Source organism: Scatophagus argus, chromosome 1, assembly GCF_020382885.2.
Source record: "Scatophagus argus isolate fScaArg1 chromosome 1, fScaArg1.pri, whole genome shotgun sequence".
Lineage (NCBI taxonomy): Eukaryota > Metazoa > Chordata > Actinopteri > Scatophagidae > Scatophagus > Scatophagus argus.
Window position 1 is genome coordinate 23,774,838 of NC_058493.1, and position 22,922 is coordinate 23,797,759.

Below are 22,922 nucleotides of genomic sequence, written 5' to 3' on the forward strand. Positions count from 1 at the left end.
GCAATAAAGAGCCATATCTTCACAGTACATATAAGGGCATACAGAAAAGTAAGATTTAATTTGTGTATATATAATGAAGTCTGGCACAAATTGAAAGGCAGAAGAGGTTGTACTGTATATACAATATGTTATTTAATTCCACGTAGGCGTATTTCATAAAACAAAAACATCCAATGTTTCAGCTCGCTTGTAATTCTATGTAAGCAAATTGGGACTCGAGGAGCTTTAGTACAAACAGATGTCGTCCTGAATCGACGACTGTAATATTTATACTGACCTCTAATCCATTCACAGAGAAACGGCAAAGTGGCTGGACATGCTGTTGACATTCACGAGGGCCTTTCCACAGCAGGTTCTTTAGGTTCTTGCTGCTTGTAGTTTCCACGGCACCTATAGAAGAAAGAAGAGAAAGTGAAATTCTATTATTGTTGCTTAAATTCATCTATAAAAACGGTCCACAAATGTGCATGCAGTGCATCAGTCATTTTGTACGCCTGACATGCAAGAGCTTATTTGCATATCTGTCTCAATATGGACATTATGCAGACCTGCACATATGTATGATGTTCTCTGTTCTCTGATGTTCTCTCAATGTGTGCACTATACTTTTAACTTTGATTTAAACTGATGAGATTATGCAACTGCCGTCAGTTGTCATTAACGAAAACTAAAAGTCTAAATGACCAGCAAGCAGTCCCTGGAGCAGTTCTTCCTTTGTTTGTTCACGATCCTTACCCTCTTGTGCCTTCTTGTCACAAAATGCATGTACACTACCTGTAAGTTAATGAATTCAAGAGTCATGTTCACTTCCAAGACTGTTTCATCTGAATCACATCAGAGTGGCAAGTTTGGATCATAGTCGCTGATTGGTTACTAATCATACAGAAGAATAAATTCCTCAGTATTCTGTACCTTGGTCTTAACAAGCTCCACTTTCCTCAGATGAACTCTTTTAAAAGGCTTAACGTTTCCGGGGGTAAATTATGACTGATTGTTCCTGCACGCTAAGCAGCTTTTCAATATAATTTTTGTCTGGGGGAAACAAAATTATTAACAGTTGTAATTCTTTTTCACTGGAGCTAATTATAACCTTAAATCAATACCCCAGAAGACTTTGACACTGATGCTCTATAAATTAAGATGAGGAAACAAACACATATCTGTAATTGCAGCTATGATGAATTTATAGGCTTTCCGACAGCAGGGTCATTAATGTACAACCAATCCATCAGCGCAAATAGGCAGAGTGACATGGATACTTTATTCTGCAATTAATCTCACCAATGTATTTCTAGCCCCTGCTGAAACAGGCCATTAAACTAAAAAAGGCACTAAATCGCCACATCAAGGGGAACATATTGATCTTTTTATGAAACGTGTTTATTGACAAAGCACTCAGATTAGATATTTTAGAAATAGAACCAGCTGGGCACCTTCTGTCATTGCATGGCTCACTGCAGTGTTACAATGCATGAAGAGAAAATAGATGGAATAGACAAGGTGAAATGGACAACAACACACGCATAACAACATAATGCAATCCAATCAGGAACAAATTAAAGGAGTCAGCATCATTCACTGCCACTGCGATACATTCCTAATAAATATCTGAAACTTTGTTCAGACTCTCAGGTTGAAAACTGAAGTGTAAGAGATTACAGAGCACTGATGTCCAGTTGAACCAATACTCCATGCATGATTACCACACTAAATCTTGTCTGCTACAAATAAGTAACAACAGCTATTATTACTACAGCCCAACCCAGGCTAAAGTGCCAAATTTCAAAAACTTTCTGACAATAATTTATGTTCAAAAACCCATATCCTGCATGGACAATCTATACTGTATAAAGTCTGACAAACATCACAGTTCAACTTTTGTTTAAGTATTTCTGGCATAATTATGCTCAGATGACACCAGGAGGATGTGTGTGTGTGTGTGAGTGTGTTACCTGCCTTCATCTGGAAGACAGCACATGTTGTACCCAGCCAGCGTGAAAAGAAGGTAGAAATGTCAACAGTCTTAATCAATATTCCCTGGCTACTGTATGGGCATGCTGATGCTTTTTGAGGCAGGTGTGCTGCAGGCAGATGGTGAGAGGTAGAAAATGAGAGTGTGCATCAGCCTAGAGCAGCTCATTCTTCCTGGAGCTTATCATGCACCACTCCTGCCGCTGGGGCTTTTTCCAGGCAGAATTTCTTCCAGGTTACCTTCTCTCTGAGCATCTGGATATAATGTTGTCTTGCTTAAAGGAGCATTTCAGCTGAGCCACTGTTTTGTGTAGCCGTACGTGATAACAAGCATCTGAGCACGACAGGAATGCATGAATTATGAAATTCGAAAAATACGAACGCTCATATTTAAAATAACAACAATTTGTTGTTATTTATTCCCGCTTTGTGACAGAAATCTTCATTATGGGGAAAAAAATAACTGAACTGGTTTTTACACCTGAAATCCACCCCTTCGTTACACTGTCTTTCAAGGAACACAAATTAGATCATATGGGCTTATGAAACAACCTTTAAAATAACATTAATTCACATGAAAAAGATTTTTTAAGGAACTGCTCCAAAAGCCTTTTCAGCCTGCTATACTAAATGTGAAGAGTTTGTTATTATGTGCATACCCTTACAATTTGATGGCACAGAAGTCACAAGCCACTACCTCATGAATGTGACAGCCAAAAACCAATACGATCCAACAGATAAATATCAGCCATTGCTATCAGGGAATGTTATTTGTTCAGCGAGGCAAATATATATGAAGATAATAGTTTTCATTATAGTTTTCACTTTTTTGTTGAAAATGATGAAACCCGATTCAGTTTAATGGCTTTTCTGAAGGCTGATGTTTGTGGTGCTGCTGAACTGTGTTAAAATAGTATTACTATTTTATTACTATTACATAGTAGTATTTTGTCCAGTCCATTTATATCAGGAAATCACAAGAACACCTCTCCATAAATTTGAATCAACACCTTTCTAACATAGTTTGAATCTGAACATTATGACCATTATCAAAGTAGGATTTACTGCAGAACTTTATTATTAGACTGCATCAGGTTTTAGCTAAGTGTACTGGCAACTGGCAAGTGCAATATTAAGTTTTGGGCAAAACAAGCAGTGGTGCCTCATCCCACAGCAAAGGCCACATATTTTAATGAGGTGATTGTTCATCATCTGGTAACTACATTGGCAGTGCGGTGCAATGCATCAGGATCAGTCTGATTTAGCTCAGCAGGTAATTGATTAGCAGTTCTGCTAAGCAACGTCCTGGAGGAAACCCTACATGTAGATAAATCTTTTAAATGGCTGAATTTAAAGATGCAATTATTTTTTGTGTCAGTTTTGTCAAACAGGATTTTTGCTTGATTTTGACAATATGTTCTGGTCTTGTTTTATTCAAAACTTTCCATATGTTTAAAAAGTGTTTTGTCCAAAAACATGTGTGCTTATTTTCATATCAGTGAAATTTCAGTCCTTTTTCAAGAGCTTTTTTAGACTGGAATTTAAAGAAGTTAAATTCCCAAAGTTAAAGCTGAACCAGGGAAAGTGTGAGATATAAATATAATCTCTTAAGGATGTGTAATCAAGGGCAGCAACAGGCAAGGAGAACCTCCAGCTCCTCTTCAAGGTGGCTTAACATGTGGCACGCAAAGCTTAGCAGTGCGCTGACACCGTTTTCATAGCCTTTACATATTGTCCCATTTAATCGACCTTTCTTAAGCAAGGGGGTGACACATTGCATATGAATCACGAACATCAACTTTATGGCTCTCTCCTGTGAATACATTTGGAACATTAGGCTGAGGATATTTCTTTTATGGCGGCTTGACTGAGAATGATATTAGGTCATTAATTATTTTAGTCGCTCCTCATTTGCTGCCATCCTGACACAAGCAGCCATCTATCAGGACTTGTAGTCGTGGTGAAAAAAGAGACGAAGACCCATCTGTTGGGCATTCATAATGCATCCATTTTCTCTGGGGAGTCAATGACTGGCCAAACATTGAATGATCGCACCACTAATGCCATGGTGCCAGCCATCATTGACCATCTGATACCCAGAGCAATATCCAAGAATTCTGAGTCTGCAAAGTGAAGAGCTTGTTTAATTGAGATTTCTGCTTGCAGAGAGAACTGATTAAATGTGATTACTTCTTATTAGAAATGACATCAACTCAGCCTGTGCTTGTTGACATACACACAGGCAAACTAGAGGCATTGTGATACACATTTTCAGACTCAATACAACTGTCGGTTAGAGGGTCATTTCCATTAAGCTTAGGGCTGCGACTAATTATTATTTTTATTATCATTTAATCTTCAAGTTTTTTTTTTTCAGCTCATCAATTACTAAAACTGTGAAAAATATATGCAATTTCTCTGTGCCCGGGAGGATACATTCACAGTGCTTGTCTTACCCAATCAACAGTTTAAATCCAAATAAACTATCAACTAAACTATCTATCAGCTCACTGACTGATTGCTGCTGTTCAGTTACCTTTCAAGACCAAGGTAGCTGCTAGATAAAAACTGCCTGCTCTTTTTCCAGGTGTTGTCTTCCTACATACAGTAAAGAAAAAGAAGTGTTTGAAAAACAAAAGCAATATGCAGTGATAACTGTGTGCACTTTGTTGGGTGTACATAAAAAATGGATGAGACACAAAATAGAAAGTATCTATTTATGGTTATTTACATTATGCATGTTTTTAGATCAAAAGGTTCTAAAAAAAACATGCACTACTGAAAATGTAATTTAAACTCTGGCCCATTTAGGTATTCATAATAACCTGTCAAAAGCAACAAACATGAGGTAATCTGGGGGTGCATCTTATGGACTGCAGTTAGAGAAAACAATGCTTCATTAACAACGGAAAAAAAACCATATCGAGATATGGTCAAAATAAAGGTCTTAACTCCACCCCCCCCCAAAATACAAGCCCCAATTGCAGCAAATGTGATTCTTTTACCAGAGTTCAATCAGTGAGCCACAAAACTGGGGGCCCAAGCTAGGCACCACTGCTAGGCATATTCTCTTAAAGCAAGGGCCCCACGCCAACCTTTCCCAACTCTCAAAACATTAGGGTAATTTTCACACCGGATTAAGCGAACAAAGAGGGTTTCAGTGGGCCTGCATCACATGCTGAGAGATGCGTTGTGGCTGTCACAAGTGTTCAGGAATACAGACAGTAAATTCTGCAGTTATTTAGAGGTACTTTGCATACATTCAGGGGTTCTGCTGTTCCATTTTGTGCCTGTGAAAAAATGTGGGTTTGATGCAGTGAGTTACACCCAGACTGCTAGCAGCTGTTCACCCACTGTTTCCCATGCAGAAACTGTTTTCCATTTGTGAATGCCCTTAAAATAACTATAACACTTCACCTGTAGCATCATGAGAGGTCTTGACTTTAAATTAAAATACAATCTACGCTACTTTTTGTATTCAGTCATTAGATCACAGTGATATCAGAATTAGAGTGACACAGTTGGTTGAGGCAACAAGCACTAACAGGCTCTGGGGAGGCAGGTGGAGTCAGTACGCAAACACTGTTCAAAACATGGGAACTTGAAAACTGAAGTGCCTCTGAGAGCCACTCCTGTTTTGCACTCCAACTCTAAACTGAAGAAACAGGATGAGAGGATAAGACTTGGAGTGGGAGGCAGCAAAGGCAAGCTTGCAAGAGGAAGCCAAGATGAAAGTAAATAAGAGTTTGGAAGTTTTTGGAAGCTGAGTAAATACCCTTGGTGCCTGTCAAGACGCGGTGGTGCTCTCTGCAGAGAACTCTGCTTTCATGCGTATAGGCAAAGCTGGAAAGAATATACTGTCATACTCCAGCGACGAGTCACAGAAACCGCCGAGAAACATAAACCCACAACAATCTTTAGCAACAGCAACAAAGCAGTTAAAGCATAGGAATTATTCATTAAGGCTGAAATTGTAAACTTACAACAACCAAAGTAGTATCCTCATGAGATTTCATTTAGCACAGATATTTAATTTTGCTGCTAGCCGAGAGCTGAAGCTCATCATGATGTGTTTGGTTTTTAAACAGATGAGGGCAGCAACTAACATTTATTTTCATTACAGATTGAGCAGCAGATTGATTGATTGAAGGATTAACTCTTTAATCTTTAAAATCTCAAGAATTTAATTCAGTTTAGTGACAAAACAGAAAAATTCCTCCAGAAAAGTCCTCAAATCTGAAACCAATGTATACGAGATATATGACCGAAACATTTAATCAAATATCAAAACAGCTTCCAATCAGTTTTCTGCTGATCATTAAATTGATCAATCAACTAAATATTTCAGCTCTGAAATGGAGCACATGTAGCATGTTTAAACCAAACGTAACATTTCGGAACAAATCAAAAACACAAACCATTGTTTCCTGGCTCCCTATATAAAGACACAAAACAAAAATAAAAAGCCACACCTAGAATGCAGGAAAACATATTTTGTCTTTGCAAGGATGGAGGGTGGGAACTCTTGCAGACAAAGTACAAAAAGACAACAGACACAAGAACATGTCCTACTGGCCTATGCGTATCTGATGAACAGCTTTGAACTTTTTTGGTAGAAGAGACACCTCGTGCGAGCTCTGTAAAAGCAGAGGGCTGTGCACCAGCTGCCTTTCACATGGAGACAAGACTTGCATCTTCAGAACCTTGTTAGTTCTCTGAAAAGGCCACCGACTAGTTTGGAATATTAAGCAGCTCATGCTGTCGGAAATCAAAAGGATTTTGGTAGGGAGTGGGAAGCTTCAAAAAGGCTTTGATGGTATATCGCTCAATCTCCAGCAGATATGACGGAATGAAGAAATAAAGACATGGGAACAAAGGGCTTCTGAGAGAGGAGGGTGGTTATTCTTCTCCTCTCTGAATTCTGCATATATCATTATTCCTCAATCAGAGTCTTGCTCTTAAAATGTCAAAGACTTCTGACTGAATAGAAAGATAGTACAAGAGGGACAAAAACAGAAAAAAGGAGGAAAGTGGGACACTAAAATGTCTCAGGTCATTTATCACAACAGGCACACTCAAGTAAGGCAAACTCGGATTTCTCACATCCAGTAATGTTCAAATGCAGACCACATTCACAGCATTAATGAGTACACCTCCACGCTGCTGCTTCTTTTCTCTAACCTTTTAAAAACAAATTTGTTTTTTGTCGTTTTGGAGGGAGGGGGGCTAGCAAAACTAGGTCTTATGGCATGTCTTTGTTAAAATTATTCATTCAACTGGATTGTAACCATGCACTGCATTCTGCAGCCAACTCTTCCATCACATGTACAGGTCATTTGCCAGCATCCCAATAAGTGGGAATTCAGGAAAATGGCAACAATCTGCATGCACAGTCCATCTTCCCTTCACATGCGCAGCCCACAATTAGTGCCAACACACCAGCCAAAGCACTACATGCTTTCAGGTACGTTTTGGTTTTATTACTGGAGTAAATATATTTAATTTTTTTTTTCCAAATGATAGTTCAGTTAACCAGCAGATCGTAGACTAAGCACAGTACACAGTGTTTGACTTGTTATCTTGTGCTAGTTTTTGCTAGCTTATTAACGTGTGTGATGCAGCTTCATTGAGCATGCTAATTGAAAACTTCTAATGAGCTTATTTGCATTCATTAGTAACTGTAAAACAAATTGTTTTGCAGATTTGTTGTTCACTTTAAACGCTAAGTTTACACACAGTCCACATACTGTGATCTCCAAGTTTCAAAATACATTTCATGCAGGCTGGGGAGGAAAAGCTTTATGGAGAGCATGAGGGGGGGGGGGGGGTCAGTTTCTGTGTTAGTTCAATTAAAACTCTGCACAATCCTACAGGTCCCTTGAGTAGGATTCAGTGGCTGCAACCGGCAAGCACTTGCCTCAGAGTTTTCCATAAGGACCAGCTGTTAGCCGGAGAGCTACTACAGCTACAGCCAGACTACCTTCTAACTATTTCAAGTCGCGTCACCGTCACTTTTTAGATCACTTTAACCAAGCTGCATGTTTGCACTGGACGAATTTGTCTCAACACCAAGTGTTAAACAGCACTGATGAGAAAAATCAGACATACTGGGGGAGTTGGGGGTCAATGCAGTCATATACTGCACGATGTGTGAAGTTTCTACATGCGACAGCCTCACTTGCTTTTTCCCACAGGCTAACTATCAGCCATTCAACAAGGGCTGCAGTGCATTCATATCCCTTTACAATCCAGCTGAAAACAGTTACAGTTGTAAACACTCATCATTGTTGTTAGCATGGTTGTTAGCTGTTCGCTGGCAATCCCATGACACCCCCTACTTCTTGTAGAAAGGTTTACAAAAAGTCTGCTTATAATAACCCATATATTTTCATTTCATTTCATTCCATTTTATTCCCATTATTTCCAGTTAACTCCTATGGAAAGTGGAATTTTACAATCCAAATAAGCTTTCAGTTTCCAGCCTGTCCCTCTGCTAGGAGGGATGTAGTCGTGACAAAATACTCTTTCCTTATGAGGAAAAAGAGGGGAAGGAGGCAGGAAGTGGAAGAGAAATCCTTGTGATAATTTCTGTGTAGGAGAGGAAGCGTTTCATTCAATTCTCTCAAAAGAAAGCTAAGGTCATGTTCCTAATGAGATGTTTAAATCACCAGCGATCATTGCTGGAATAATTACAGAAACCACATGTTTCTGCTGAAGGACTTAAAGACACAAAGCCACACTCACTTCTGTTTTCTGTAGGTGTGACTATTGGAAAATTTGATTTAATAATGGCACTCTTGTTGCAGCGAGAAAAAAAACAATGACTCGGCAAAGAGATTAGATTAAGCCTGATAACGATTTGATTGCTACAAGTCCTTCCTTAAGTCACAGGGAAACAAAAACCTTGACATTGAGGGATGCTTTTTGAAAAATCATATCAGATGTTCATGTTCAACAGACATACAATTCAAAAAGACTCGCAGCAAAGCACATAAAGAGTCTGCTGTGAAATATAATATGTAAAACACCCTGGTTCACTAATCTAACAAATTTACAAGAAGTAGTCTGTCTGTCTGTAGTCTGAAGAGTCTGTAGGCCATTCAGGAACAAGGTTGAACATATCTGGTAATGGAAAAGTACATGCCTTGAGGTGATGTAAAAACAGCTCTTTCCACCAGACTCTCTTTGCAATATTATGCAGGGTTACCTATAAGTGGCCTTACCAAGCAAATTATTAGTCCGGTCAGGGCGGCAGTGTCCTGTCAATCTCCTGTTTTCTCTCTTCCCTGTAATTGCTCTTGGATAAATCCCTTCAACCTCTCTCTGCAGCTCTTAGGCCATTTCCTTCCGTCTCATTCTATACTTTCATCATATCATGGCTACACAGAAATATGTTGAGGATTATAAATCTATTTATACTACTGTTTGCTTGTAATTTTGGTGATTCAGGAATGTAATCTAATAGTTTTACAGATTGTACAATTAAGTCAAGCCAGTTCTTTGACACTGTTCACAAGCTTGTAACTCAGTTCCTAACCAAGAATGTCAATGTGGCCTGACTGTAACACTTCAGCTGTGGTCCAAATGTCCACTGGAAGCATTACAGAATCATCTGAAGAAGTCTCTTTCGCTCCATATATGTTAACAGTATTATTAGTTAATTGTGAAACGTAAGTCAAACCGGTAGCCAAATGCATACAACACGACTAGAACTGCATATGCACAAAAGGACAGAAATAAGCATATGAATTCCTTATGGTCACGTTTGCAAAGAGGTGAATACGCTTGTTCTGTTTTACCAACATCTGTAATAACTGTGGTACTGGTCCCCTGTGTGGGAGCCAGATTTCCTCTCCCACGATGCAAACATGACCTTCATCACATGTCTGCATGTCAATATGTCTGCCTGCTCCATTAATCTTTCAATAAATGACAAAACAAAATAAGCAGTGGAATATCATCACATTCATTCCCTAATAATGCCAGAGCATTACCTATGAAAGTATGTTGTTGCACTGTACCATCATCAAGTTACCACGTGTACCCTCAAACCATTATGCAAAATGATATCTCAAACATAAATGTTAACTGAAGATCGAGTTTACAAAATGCTTCATGTTTAAGGTAAAAAATAAAGGATTTTTTACCATTTGATCATTTCACCTCTTGAAACCATGTGAACAAACTATCTGAAGTATGTGTGAGATACACACATTCCTTTACCAACTCTTGTGTTGGAAATAGGTTTGCATGTTTTTTGGGCACACGCTTGTTTAAACGTCAGGTCCAAAGTGTGTGACACTCAAGGCTCAGCTGCAGCTATTTTCTCTTCACTCACGGCTTGTGGGCATTGACACATGGGATGGAATGGTTTACAACTTCGTTTCAGGTTGGACCCTTAAGCGCTAGCCAAAGAAAAGCCGCGTTTTTCATTGTGGTATATTTTGAATATAAAGAGAAAGTGTTGAAAAAGTAAAGTAAAAATTACAGGCGGTGTCAACAATCACTTCCAATTAACTACATGCTCATCCTGTACAGCCTATTGCAATTTCATAGATAATCACAAAGTGTACTTTTATGATGCATAATTTTTGTATTTGCTGACATTATCACAGAGGTGTTACTTTACTTATGAACAATTCCTCACAATGGAACAAAAACATTGCCATCTAGATACAAAATTCATAATCATGCAACACCTGTCAGCGCTCAAAATGTTAATTTACTGCTTGCTCTAAACTACTGAATGTATACCATATACAGAGTAGCTAGAGACCTACAGAGTTATGCTGCATGCCTTTCTTTACTGCAGGTGAAAATGTTAATGACCTCATTCCCTATCTGAAGCCAGAAACCTGCCTCTGCAGTGGGTAATGATGTTAAACCAAGAAATGAGCCCAAAAATCTATTCAAGTAAATTCAAAACAACAAAATGCCGCTTGAAATTTACTAACTGACAACTGTGCTCAATTACTTTTTTTATTTATACATAACTACACATCGACAACAACTCATAAAAATATACAGCGTCACTTCATTATATCATCCCACACAAACAAGGCTCTCTCCTAGGTTGTACATTTTAAGTCCCTTTCACATTAGATGGATGAAGCTGGTTGGAGACATGACATTGAGACAGCCATGGTCCATCAAATTCGTCATTACTAACACGACTGTCAGAGCTGAGCTGAATGGCTAATGTGCTGCTCAGGCATGGGTATGAGTATACAGTACAGTGTGGAGAAGAAGAGGGGAGACATGCCCGTACTTTGATGGTACAGCAAAGCCTATTTATTCAGCTGCACTTCTTCATATGTCAAGCTCTACAAAGACAGTAAATTCACTCTCTTTTCTGCAGTCAGCATTCCCAGGGCTTATATGTAGATTTGAGCAGTATTAATAACAAGAAGGCATATGTTAGAAAAAGAAAAGGAAAAAACAGGAATCATTAAACTTGTGCAAAAAAAAGAAATCATGAACAGCTCATATAGGCTCCTTGCTTAATGCTCAAATTAAATAATACAAGCGATTACAGTGTAATTAAAGCAAACAGAGGCAAGAAAGATAGATAGATAGATAGATAGATAGATAGATAGATATTTTTCATCCCCAAGGGAAATTCATGCATGCAATAAATACTAATAGAAGCACAGTAAACAAATATTAAAAGTAAAAAGTCTGGTATAAAAGCAGAACGTATAATAATTTGTCATCTGACAAATTAAATATTATATGTCATCTGAAAGAAATTTTAAAGGGAGAGTATTTCTACATTTGAAAAACATTACAGGTGAGTGCATTTTGAGTTTATGATTTTGAAAAAACATGAAACTGAAGGAAACCAACTTCAGAATTCGAGAATAACTTACTTTAGATAAATCAAAAGAGGATTTCTACAATCAGTCATGAAAATTCTGATTTAAACCCTTAGTTCATCTCTTTTGAACCAAGTTTCTTTTGTGCTTGCCTGAACGACTGAAGCCTGCTCAAATCTTAGAGAACAAAGGTACTTTTACATCTCAACTCTCACCCAGACTTGATCTCCATAGCCAGCACTGATTTCCAGCATTCACCTCGGACTCCGCTGAGACTTGCAAGATGAGTAACACTTTAATAACTCACTGAATGTTTGATTCTTGTGAGGGGAATCTGCAGACAATCTAGAGTTTGCAGCTCACCTAACCTGCTTTTTTCTAGGGCTGTGGGAGGAAAAGGGCGCACCCAGAGGAGACCCACTAACGGAGAGAACAAGTAAACTCCACACAGAAAGGCCAGCAGATTATAGCTAGCTTGCTTGCTGTGCGGCAACAGTGCTAACCACCGAGCTATTGTGCTGCCCTGTCATGTTGTAAATGGCATTGTAATTTTGTGGAAATGTTTGAACAAAGTTGTCTGAATTTGACCAGCTAGCTCATTTGACCTAAATCCTCTGGCTTGCCAGTGTGAGGAAAAGCTCATCATTATAGGGGCTGCTGAAATTACAGAAAATGTCCTGCCCATTTGTGGGTGGGAAACGGGCAATGGAAAATAAATTAACTATAGTACAATAAACTCTAGACATTTTACAGACATTTTACAGACAGCAGGCAATGTCAAAAACTGATAGCTAGTGAATTCAAACAAAAAACAGTTAACACATAAGATTAAAAAAAACCCACAATGATTAATTAATTTAACCAGTGCTGAAAAGGATCTCAAATACTTACAGTGTGGGCTACGCTTTGGGCAAACAGTGACTCAGGCAGTGATTTTAACTCAGCATCATAATTAACCAGACATGATGCACATACTGTAGTTAGAGGCCACAAAGCTTTTCTGTTTCTCTTGTACAATCATCTTCATACGAATGTTGCCTTCCAAAAGACATTTGGATCACAGTGCTAGTGCCTGGTCCTTATAGCAGCTCAACAACAATTAATATCATCTCAAAATGAGCATTAATTATTTAAAAAAGCTGCTTCAGTTTCAGTGTCCTGGTATTGTTTAGGCTGACCAGTCCAGGTGGTGTAACTTTAGTCATGGCTCTGTTACATTTACTTGTTCCAGTAAGCTACATGAAATGGAGTGGCTGAAAGATAGCTAGCTTTACTCTAAATCAACTAACAAATGAGGGCCTTTCTTATCCCGAGCAGATTACCTCAAGGACTCTACTCAGTGTCCAGGCATGAGGCCACAAGAAGAGAGCCATGAAGAAAAGGCTGATGGAGTGGGCATACTGGCTGCGCCGAAACACTGCTGGGACTTGCTTCTTGTTTAATATGTCCAGCCAATCCAATAAAGACTTAACAGGTCTCTGGGGTCAAGGTTGAGCCTCCTACCTTAAAAGTAGGAAAACTTCATTTGCAAGCCTAATCAAGTGTGAATGTCACAGAGGCACAGCAAAGGAGGGTCGTGGAAGGCTAATTTTGTTCAAGGGAGATGACAGAGCTTCCCAGTTTTGCAATATCGGAGGGTGTTGAGTTGTAAGGATGGCTATTAAAACAATTAACTAAGACATCCATTATCCACATTGGGTTGTAAGAGTGGATGGCTCCTGTGAGACTGATGAAAAATGGCAGTCCAGAGACACTTCACTACACAAGTTTCACGCACTGAACCCTTCAAACTGGATGAAAATGAACTCCTTTATAAACCGAATATCATTTTCAGGCTTAAATTATTCTTCGGGCTAACTACTTTCCTGCTTTGAGAAAGAATAAGATAAATAAATTAAAAAAATATCACAGTACATGTGCATACATTTTTAAGGTCCTGCATGAAAGCATGACTGTGATCACCCTCAACTGAGCTGTTCTGACATTGCAGCCAACTGCAAGAGTGCAGTAATTTTATAGCTCCTACATAATGCAAAAGTCACAGTCGTTTGGAGACTTTTCCTATTTTCATCACCATATTCATACAGAAACAGTGATGCAAATGGGTCAGTTCAAGTCAGCTGACACCAAAGAGTACTCTGCACTATTATTTCTGAAAGTAAAAAGTGGCCGTAACCTTTTCAATGTAAACTTCAATGAATTTTATATGGGCAGTTTAATTTTGTCTCGTTTTGGCATAAAAAGGAATATTCCAGTATTTTAAACTTGGGTCGTATATCTTAAGAATGAAGCTGCCAGTCCATTTTCTTTTTATTCCTTTTTTCGTTTCTTTTTTTTTGGTTTTTGCTGGGGTCCATGTTTCCCCAATTCTTTTCCGGCAGTGCAAAGTTATCCTGACCCACAATGGTTGCAATTCTGAGAATAAGACCCAGGTAGGAACATGCAGGAATTATACTTTCAATGCATAATGAATACAAAGCAGCAGAAAAAAGCAAGTAAATACACACAGTCCACAGGCACAAACAGCAACAAACAAGGAGAGGATGGACAAACACACTGTGTAGCCGGTGTCAAGTTTTTCTTCTTAACCTCAATTCCACTACAAACAATTGTCTGAACAAGTGAATGACACAGAAAGTCTGTAGTAAGTCAAAAATGAAGTGAAAAGCCTTCAGCCTGTCAGCATAACACAAGGGGCATTATTAACTTTGCTTGCACAGAAAACACACTGAGAGACAACACAGTGGCATTTCTATTCACTGCCATTGAACAGACAGTCAGACTGCCTCAAGAGACAAATGTGGGAAAGAAGAACAACACAACATTATTGGTGTGCGAGTGGTTAACCCATGTATTTGAAGAGGCAGGGCAGCGGGGTTCTTGTGTCTGGGTCCTAACACTGTGACAGAACGGACAGAAGGCAAAGGCTCAAGCACTCCACACATGATCATGAGCCAGCCAACCAGAGTATCTCACTCCCTGTAGAGTGCTACAATTCCTTGGAAATCCTGTTTGGACCCACCAGCTCTTAATTCTGGCTACATACACAACACCAAATCAGTGTCAGACACATTCTTCTGAAAGACGTGTTCACTGAAAGCCAAGAAGTATGGTGAATAATGAGACAAGAGCAAACGCCTGTATCTGCTGTCTGAGTGCCTGAGGGCAACTGGGGCCACTTTCTTTTGTTATGCAGGGTGGTTGGTATTGAGCACAGAAGAGGGGGGATAGAGGAAGGTGCCTGGGGTGGGGTTATGGCTCCAAAGCATGCAGACATAAGCTGTCTGCGTGTTGCCTTTGAAGCAGGCTATGGTTGGCTGTACTGCGAGGGTCAAAGGGCAAGGGTTTACAACAGCAGTGTCCCACAGAGAGCCTGGACTCATCCAGCCAGCCTCAACCTACTGCCAAATATTAACAAAGAACCTAGGCTAAGACAAAAAACGTGTACACTAAATGTTAACAAAAGATGCCATTATGAAGTGCTTAATGTGCTGTGAGTCTATAATTTATAATTTATAATGGCATTAAAATACCAACCAACAACAAAAGGCAGGCCTAAATCTACCTCAAAGTGCCAAATTCCATGCCTGTAAAGGCAGAGCAACTGCATCAAAAACGGACATTGTGGGAGGGTGTTGGTGATGTCCACAAAGCATCATTAAACACTTACTTGCTCAAGAAGAAGAAGAAGAAGAAGAAGAAGAAAAAGAAAAAAGCTAAAAGATCATCAAATCCTGTAACACACCCGCAATCTAATACCAAGACCAGACTACATGACATGATTCAGATATGAGCCTGATTTGACAGCTATGAGGAGTCAGAAACAAAAAAGGCCACTGGATGCCCTTTTTTTATTTGCTCATTTTATCACATCAAATGTGTCACAGTGAAAGACAAATGGAGCAGCATCTGGATGCCTCATGATGTCCTGACAAAAAGACTAATGTCCAGTTTTTTTCTTTCCTTGTCAGGTTGGACTAATTCCACAACACACATTTCCATGACACTGACAAAGCTACGATAGGCTGGGGTCCCTTGTGCAGTCTGTAATGTCTGTAAACGCAGAATTTACGACTCTGATCACCTTAGCTGACAGTAATCATTCAATAGTTGATTATCAAATGTGCTGTTACAACTCCAGTGCCTGGGATTTTGTCCTTCAGGAAGAGCCATGCATGCAGCCAAAGCAGAGCAGCCCTTTGTCCATCAGCCTATGATTAAGCATGTGAGGGAAAAAATGGCTTCTAGCTGCATTAGAGACAAAAATCTCAGCATGACAAAACTCAAACAGCTACAGCAGTGAGGCAGACACAAAGTGACTACGGGCATCCAGCAGTAGAGACATCAGTGACATTTAAGCAAGCTGAGGGAAGATGGTATAACAGCTTGAGGTCAGCAACTTAGGTCCACAATAGCTCTTAAATATTCTGTTATTCTGATGGAACTTCACCAACAAAAACTGAATTCTTCTTTTCCTTTTCTCTTTAGTTGCTTTTGTGCTCTTAAAATTTGTTCCATATCACATTTAAAGATTTGCTTTGCAGGACTGCCGAGGCTTTATATGGTGAATTACTTTTAATATGGTCATTTTTCAGCAGAAACACCAATATCAAGACAAAGGGGACGCTGACACCCAGCAGGTCAAAGTCAGGAACGATGTAATGCCAAGCAAGTGAGAAACCATCAGGCACTTATTAGAGGGTTTGGGTAGTGCAGGCAGGGGACTCGAAAAGTGAGTGATAATTTCACAAATATTTGAGCACTTTAAATTTCTCTGGTATAAAATTATCTCTTGCAGCACTTGAACTGATCTTGCTGCTAGAAAAAAAAATTGTGATGACAAGTTCTATCAATCTGATTTACTACTTAGAAACTCCCTTCCCAGGTCATCAGGAGGACTTAAGAGTACCAGATGGGTGGACCTTGCTGGTGGGCAGTGGTGGTGGGCATCTAAATACATCCTTTTTATATAGTGGATCTAAAACTAGTCTGTTTTATTAATATCCAGCATTCATTCAGCAGGCTTTTCAAGTTAATCATAGTAATTAATGGTATCAAAGGACCAATATACACAAGAAAGAATTTTTGAGGATGGTGGGATGCGAGGAGCAAGAGAAATGGCAAACCTAAAGAGGATTTTCTGGTTGATTTCGGCAAGAAAAGGAACAACAACAGTAGAACTACCATCTGCCGGCTTAGTCACAAACAACCCACATCTGATGCACTCTTACCCGCCTGTAGGTGTGGGCAGTATGGATCAAGTCTTACTTATTAATAATAATAAGAAGAATCACTTTATTGGCAGTATATATATTTTTACAAACACACACTGAATTTGTCTTCTGCATTTAACCCATCCTTAGTTGAACACACATGCAACACCCAGCAAATTACATGCAGTGAAACACACACAAGAGCAGTGGACAGCATCAAGCGCCCGGGGAGCAAATTGGGGGTTAACTGCCTTGCTCAAGGGCACATCAGCCAGCTAATTGGGGGGGCATTTTTTGCATTAACCACTCTACCACACCCAAATTTTTCCTGACCATCCGGTGGTGGAATCGAACCAGCAACCCTCTGATCACCGCTTCTCCAACCTCTAGGCCACGACTGCCCCCATTGGATGGATGTAATTTACTGTACATCACAATAGTAATCAGGATAAAAAGTCTATAGGGCACATTCTGAAAATTCGTGAATGTGTTTTTGGTTGATCCTATGAATGAATTAGATGACAAAATCAAGGTGCTTCGTCACACTGATGCAAAGAATCCCGACATTCAATACAGTCCACAATGGCAGAGTAAAGAGATCTTAAAGGTATAACTACTTTGGTTGAAATGTTGTAGTAAAATATGTACTATTCAAAAAAATCCCTGTTGTCTCTAGGTATGGTCTTGTTGCACGAACTTTTGCACTGCATTAACCTTTCAGTAAACCTCTACCAGCACATCATTATATAACTGGAAAAAAAGAAGCAAGTAAGTCTTGGTTGTGATTATTTCGTCAGTATGATGCAGCATACAGATTTCAAAAACCTGTAAATGTACCACACAAAGGACAGTTGCTTTTCAGTCAACTTAAAATAACAAAAACGATAATGCGAGATATTTAAATATCTTCTGCTAATAATTAGTCAGCATTATCCGGTTTTGGGCTGCTAGTAGAAAACAGATGGGAAAGCCTCAAGAATGTGAGAAAAGGCTCAGCCTCACGAAGACCTTTCCTTTAAAGCTTAATTAAACACACTCCAAAAAGAGGTCTAGTAAACATAGATGAGCACAAATGTTACATTTGCTTTCTATTTTAAGATAAGAAAAAAAAATAGAATTAGTTGATAATAATGGAGAGAAAATAACATTTTTCTAAGGCTTGCTATACAGTTTGAAACACCCAAGGAGGAAGAAAGTACCAATATGAGCTGGCGCCTTATCGCACATCACTCCCAGCTGCTGAAGCCAGAATACCTACACTGATATGATCAGCTGGCTGAAGCAGGGGAGGACACCGTGAAATCATTTGTGGCCTAGAAGATTTAACCCAAGTGCCACACGGAGATGCAACTACACGAATTCGAATGTCATGCACACACCGGGAGTGAGATATTTCTGCATTGATTCTAGTCGAGACAGACAAGTTTCAGACTTGGCAAAAACGTGGCAAAAAGAAGTACAATAATAGGGCGTAATTTGGCACAGCTGGAAGATCAAAAAGAAACAGCAATGGTTTCAAGTTTAAGGCTGATAATAACTACAGTGTGCAGCAAAGAACTGGACATGCTACAAAGTGCATATCTGGTTTCTTAATTGCTACAACTTTGTAGTTTAAGCGACACAGAAAAAAGCCCAAAAAAAATGAGTAGAGTTCTATAAATTACGCTGTTAAAGTACCGCCCCAAATACAATTTAAAATGTAAAAATAAAAATAATGTATGATGAACATATTGTTTATCATGACTTTTCCATATTAAAGTTTTTAAAAACTCAGATGAGGAGAATGTTGTACAGTAAAATGTTGGGCTAGCAGGTGTATTAGAATGGTACGTGTAGTTTGCACCTTTGGTTTTGTTATTTATCAGCTTTGTAGTTTGTAACTGGTAGTGGCTGACGGACTGTTAGTGGTTGTGAATCATCCAATAATATCTGCTACAAATCGAGTCAACCAAGTTTGCCCGGAAACTGGCCCACTGACAGTAGTTATGTACAAATCAGACAACAATTGGAGTTGAATTTGTGATATGCCAAATTTAGCTTGCCAGGTGTCTGTTTCTATCTCAGAAGTGCACATTTCCTCTTTTAGGAGAGGAATGTGAAAATACTTCCATCCAAATTCTGGACGGATGCAATTCAGTATTGTCCAGGTCAGGCATTTTAGGGGACATAAACACAACATTTTAGAGTGGAGGGGATCTTTAACCACTCGACAGATTTTTGTCCTGGGCTCCTGAACTTTTAGCAGACCATGCATTTGAAAAAAAGAGAGAACTTCAATGACAAGGACACTTGATCATTTCATGCAATGTAGTGAAATGTGCTGATTAAGGGCACTCATCAGAGAAGCGACTGAAATGGCTTTGGAAGGACATACATCAACAATAAATCAAAGAACACTGACATAAAACTGCACTCTGCAAAATTCAGCAGGTATCACTAGACAGGGTACTATGATCAATATTATACAATATATAATAAATACAGCCAACTGAATTGTGAGAATTTGTTTACAAGTCAACTCTGACACTGAAAGACTAAGCTGCATCTACAGGGTGATGTGACTACGCCTATGTCCACAAGTGTATGCACAAGTGAGGATATTTATGTAAAACAAATTTCATATAAAGGCATTATGGAATGCTCAGTCAAACTGTCATAGGGTGTCTTAATATGCAAACATAAAACCACAACAGGCAGTGAAGTCATAATATAAAAAGGTATATGGAACAGAACTGCAGTGTGAAAGTGAATAAAAACACCATCTTGTTGGTGTTTTCTGCTGGGGTGGAGAAACTCTCTAAAAGGTACATTTTGCACCACAGCAGGAAATGGCCCTAATATATCTAAAAGGAGATGTTAATCAATACCAGCGACTAAAACATTACTTTTCCAAGATTTACGGATTTTAAAAGTGTTTGTTTGGGTGCAAATTGGTTTCCAAATAAAGTATTATCTATTTTACAGTGTTTTCACAGTACTTCACAGAGTGGTATCCTGTATTCTGTCTTCTCGAGGCATTTCTATCAACTCTCTTCTGATTAGCTGACTGACTAATTAGCAAGCTGCCAACTTCTGCCATTGTTGCTGCAATCTGCCAGCACTCCAGAATAGTACAAATACACACTCCATGGAACAAGGTTTGTTAGCACACTTCTGGATGTTCTCACTGCTTGTGATACCATCTGTAAAAAGATCAACCACATACAAATTATATATACATACATATATATATATATATACATATATATAAATATATATATATACACATTTATTTATTTTTACCTTTTTCTCATCGGCCAACTGGCACACAACTGCGCACCAATGAGTCTTAAGCAGCTTTAGTCAGTAATTGGTTTAAAACAGTAATTCTTCAAAACCAGACTTTTAAAAGATGCAAACCGGGAGACAAGCAATAAATGGTTTACAAAACTTACTTGGACACATTTACTGCTTAAATCTTTTTTCTGTTTATTACCACATAGAATATACACACAAAAATATTATTGTAAGTATTTGACATAAATGAGTGAGTGATTAATTTAAGAGTGTGTGTATTTGCAAAATGTGTTTGCAGTTGTGCATTTTGTATGTGCAGCTCCAAATATGCGGGTGAAACAATTGTGACGATTCTGCGTGTGTGTGTGTGTGTGTGTCGGAGACAAAGGGAACATAAGAGAGAGAGAATGTTTTTGAATAAATACCATGAAATTGATCAAGGTAAAGGCATTTATTCACAAATACTAAATTACTACATACACACACTGTACCACGTAAAATATGGATAAAATAAAATTAATCCCAAAAGAAACTCATTTATACTGTTGACACCATTCACAGTGACATCAATGACCTGATCTTTATGTCTAGATGGATGTGTGGCAGCTAGCAGAAAACAGAGTAATAAAATACCAAATAAGAGTAATAAAATACCATGAAAACTACTGCTCTTCACTTGTGTCTCTTAAATCTAAGCGCCTTCCTCCTTGATTCCCACTAGAGGAAGAACGACTTTGCATCTGCTTCAGTCCACTGCCTTTCTGGTTCACATGGAAAGTCAGAGCACCAAATGAAAACAGACAATGCCTAACAGCAAGTTTTAGAAATGGTAGCCAGACTGGCTGTCGGGGATCAATGCTGGTTGCCAAAGTTGACAGAATGGCCGCCATAATGTCACAGATTAGAACTGGAGCAATAATGGCTCTGGATAATTAAACCCCATTTTTCAGTTTAACTTTTAAATAAAGTTTACTAAAACTCACATGGACAGGACAGGAATGGTCTTTTTCACTCAAATGAACCTTTAAGGGGAAATTTCAGTATACAGGGCCATTTCTGATGCATTGTTCTGAAGGTGTGGTTTATTTCCTTTGCTTTATTCCTTATAATGTGGTGGAGCTGCCTCAGCGTTGATACTACTCTGATTACCGCTGATCCCATTGAATCAGTTCAACAAAGATACTGTCATTTGTCTAGATAGGAGCTTCCACTCCCACACTGGAGGCTTTATTTTTAAATAAATTTACAAATAGCGTTAGATTAAGGGAAAAGGTTGATGTGGTCAGAACTTGGCATGTTAGTCTTGACCCCCGTCAGTACATTTACATACTTAAATAAACTCATTGTCAACGCAAAAACCCAGGTGGGTTACTTAGAATGTGTTTACACAGTTCAGATTACATATACACACATACTGAGGCATCACTACACTACAGTAAAAGCAGGCATGTGATTAGTGAAATGGAAGTTAAGAAACAAACGTGTTTCAGCTGGCTCTTCAGCAAAATGTGAAGCATTTCAGGTATTTAGTAGACAGCCACTGTAACAAAACATTACTTGCTATTGCCTGTTGTGTTATTTGGCATATGAAATCCAAATCATACCAGTGTGCAGAAAGACCAAATGTACAACTTCCATCAATATGAAAGTAGAGCTCACTAAAATCAGCCATAAAAAGTGAAGCTGTTGGATCACCGCTTTTATGCAACTGGCTATTTGGTCTGTAGTGGATGCACAATGAGCCAAGGACAAACTTTCGCACCGCCTCCTGCGAGGACTTCACAGATTCAGACATCATACATTTACCAATGTCAAGACCCACAGACACACACAAGCGTAAGTGCAAGTGTACTGGAAAAATGAAAATACTGTCACACAACTGTCCTGTCATATACTATGATTATTTCTCCCAAGTGCTTTCAGCAACATAGTCTTTATAAGAAAAAAAGCTTTTACTGGAAGAAACATGACATGTGCAAAGTGTGTTATGTGGCCTGTGTAAACTGCAGCACAGGAATGCCAAAATACATTTGGGCTAATTTCAGTGACAAGTAGAGTTTTTTTCAAAAATAAAACATCCTACTCAGTTCATCTTGATCCCCTTAAAAGAACATCCATCCATTTTCTATACCCATTTTATCCACACAGGATATTAAAAGAACATAGCCTACTAATTAGCTGAATTGTTTTATGTTAGAAAAATTAACTGACGATCAATTCATTGTTATCAACCTCTTTAAATTTCAAATTTATGGTATCAATACAAGATATCACATATAAAATGCAATATTGGTCAGATTTTAAATAAGACCTCCTCTAGCCATCTAGAAAATGTTAAGTCATAGCAAATGTTCAAATAATTTCCTCTGTTCAAAAGTATAACAACATGTAGATTTTGTGAAACAGCTAAGCAAAACTGTTCAGTATCCAGTTGCGGCTTTTCCTCACACCTGACAGCCAAGCCAACGCACAGCACTGAACACCACAAGAGATCCTTCATCCCACTGGGCTTTAGTATGTACAACACCTCACTCACTGCACGGACACCAACATTGGACGCTGACATGAAATTATTATCATATATCTCAAACTCAGTTCACCGTTCCCATTAAAGATATATTCAACTCCAATCTCTGCTTTCAGTTAT

General features: G+C 38.7%; 1 protein-coding gene across 2 annotated transcripts in view; it reads right to left on the reverse strand.

Annotated features, from left to right (window-relative positions):
• Window positions 1-22,922, reverse strand: part of glceb (glucuronic acid epimerase b) — a 50,133-nt gene that overhangs the window by 25,807 nt on the left and 1,404 nt on the right. For both annotated transcript variants that reach the window (XM_046393203.1, XM_046393211.1), the window contains exon 2: window positions 278-390. The gene's annotated coding sequence lies outside the window, so the exon portion shown is untranslated. The remainder of the gene's footprint in view (window positions 1-277; window positions 391-22,922) is intronic.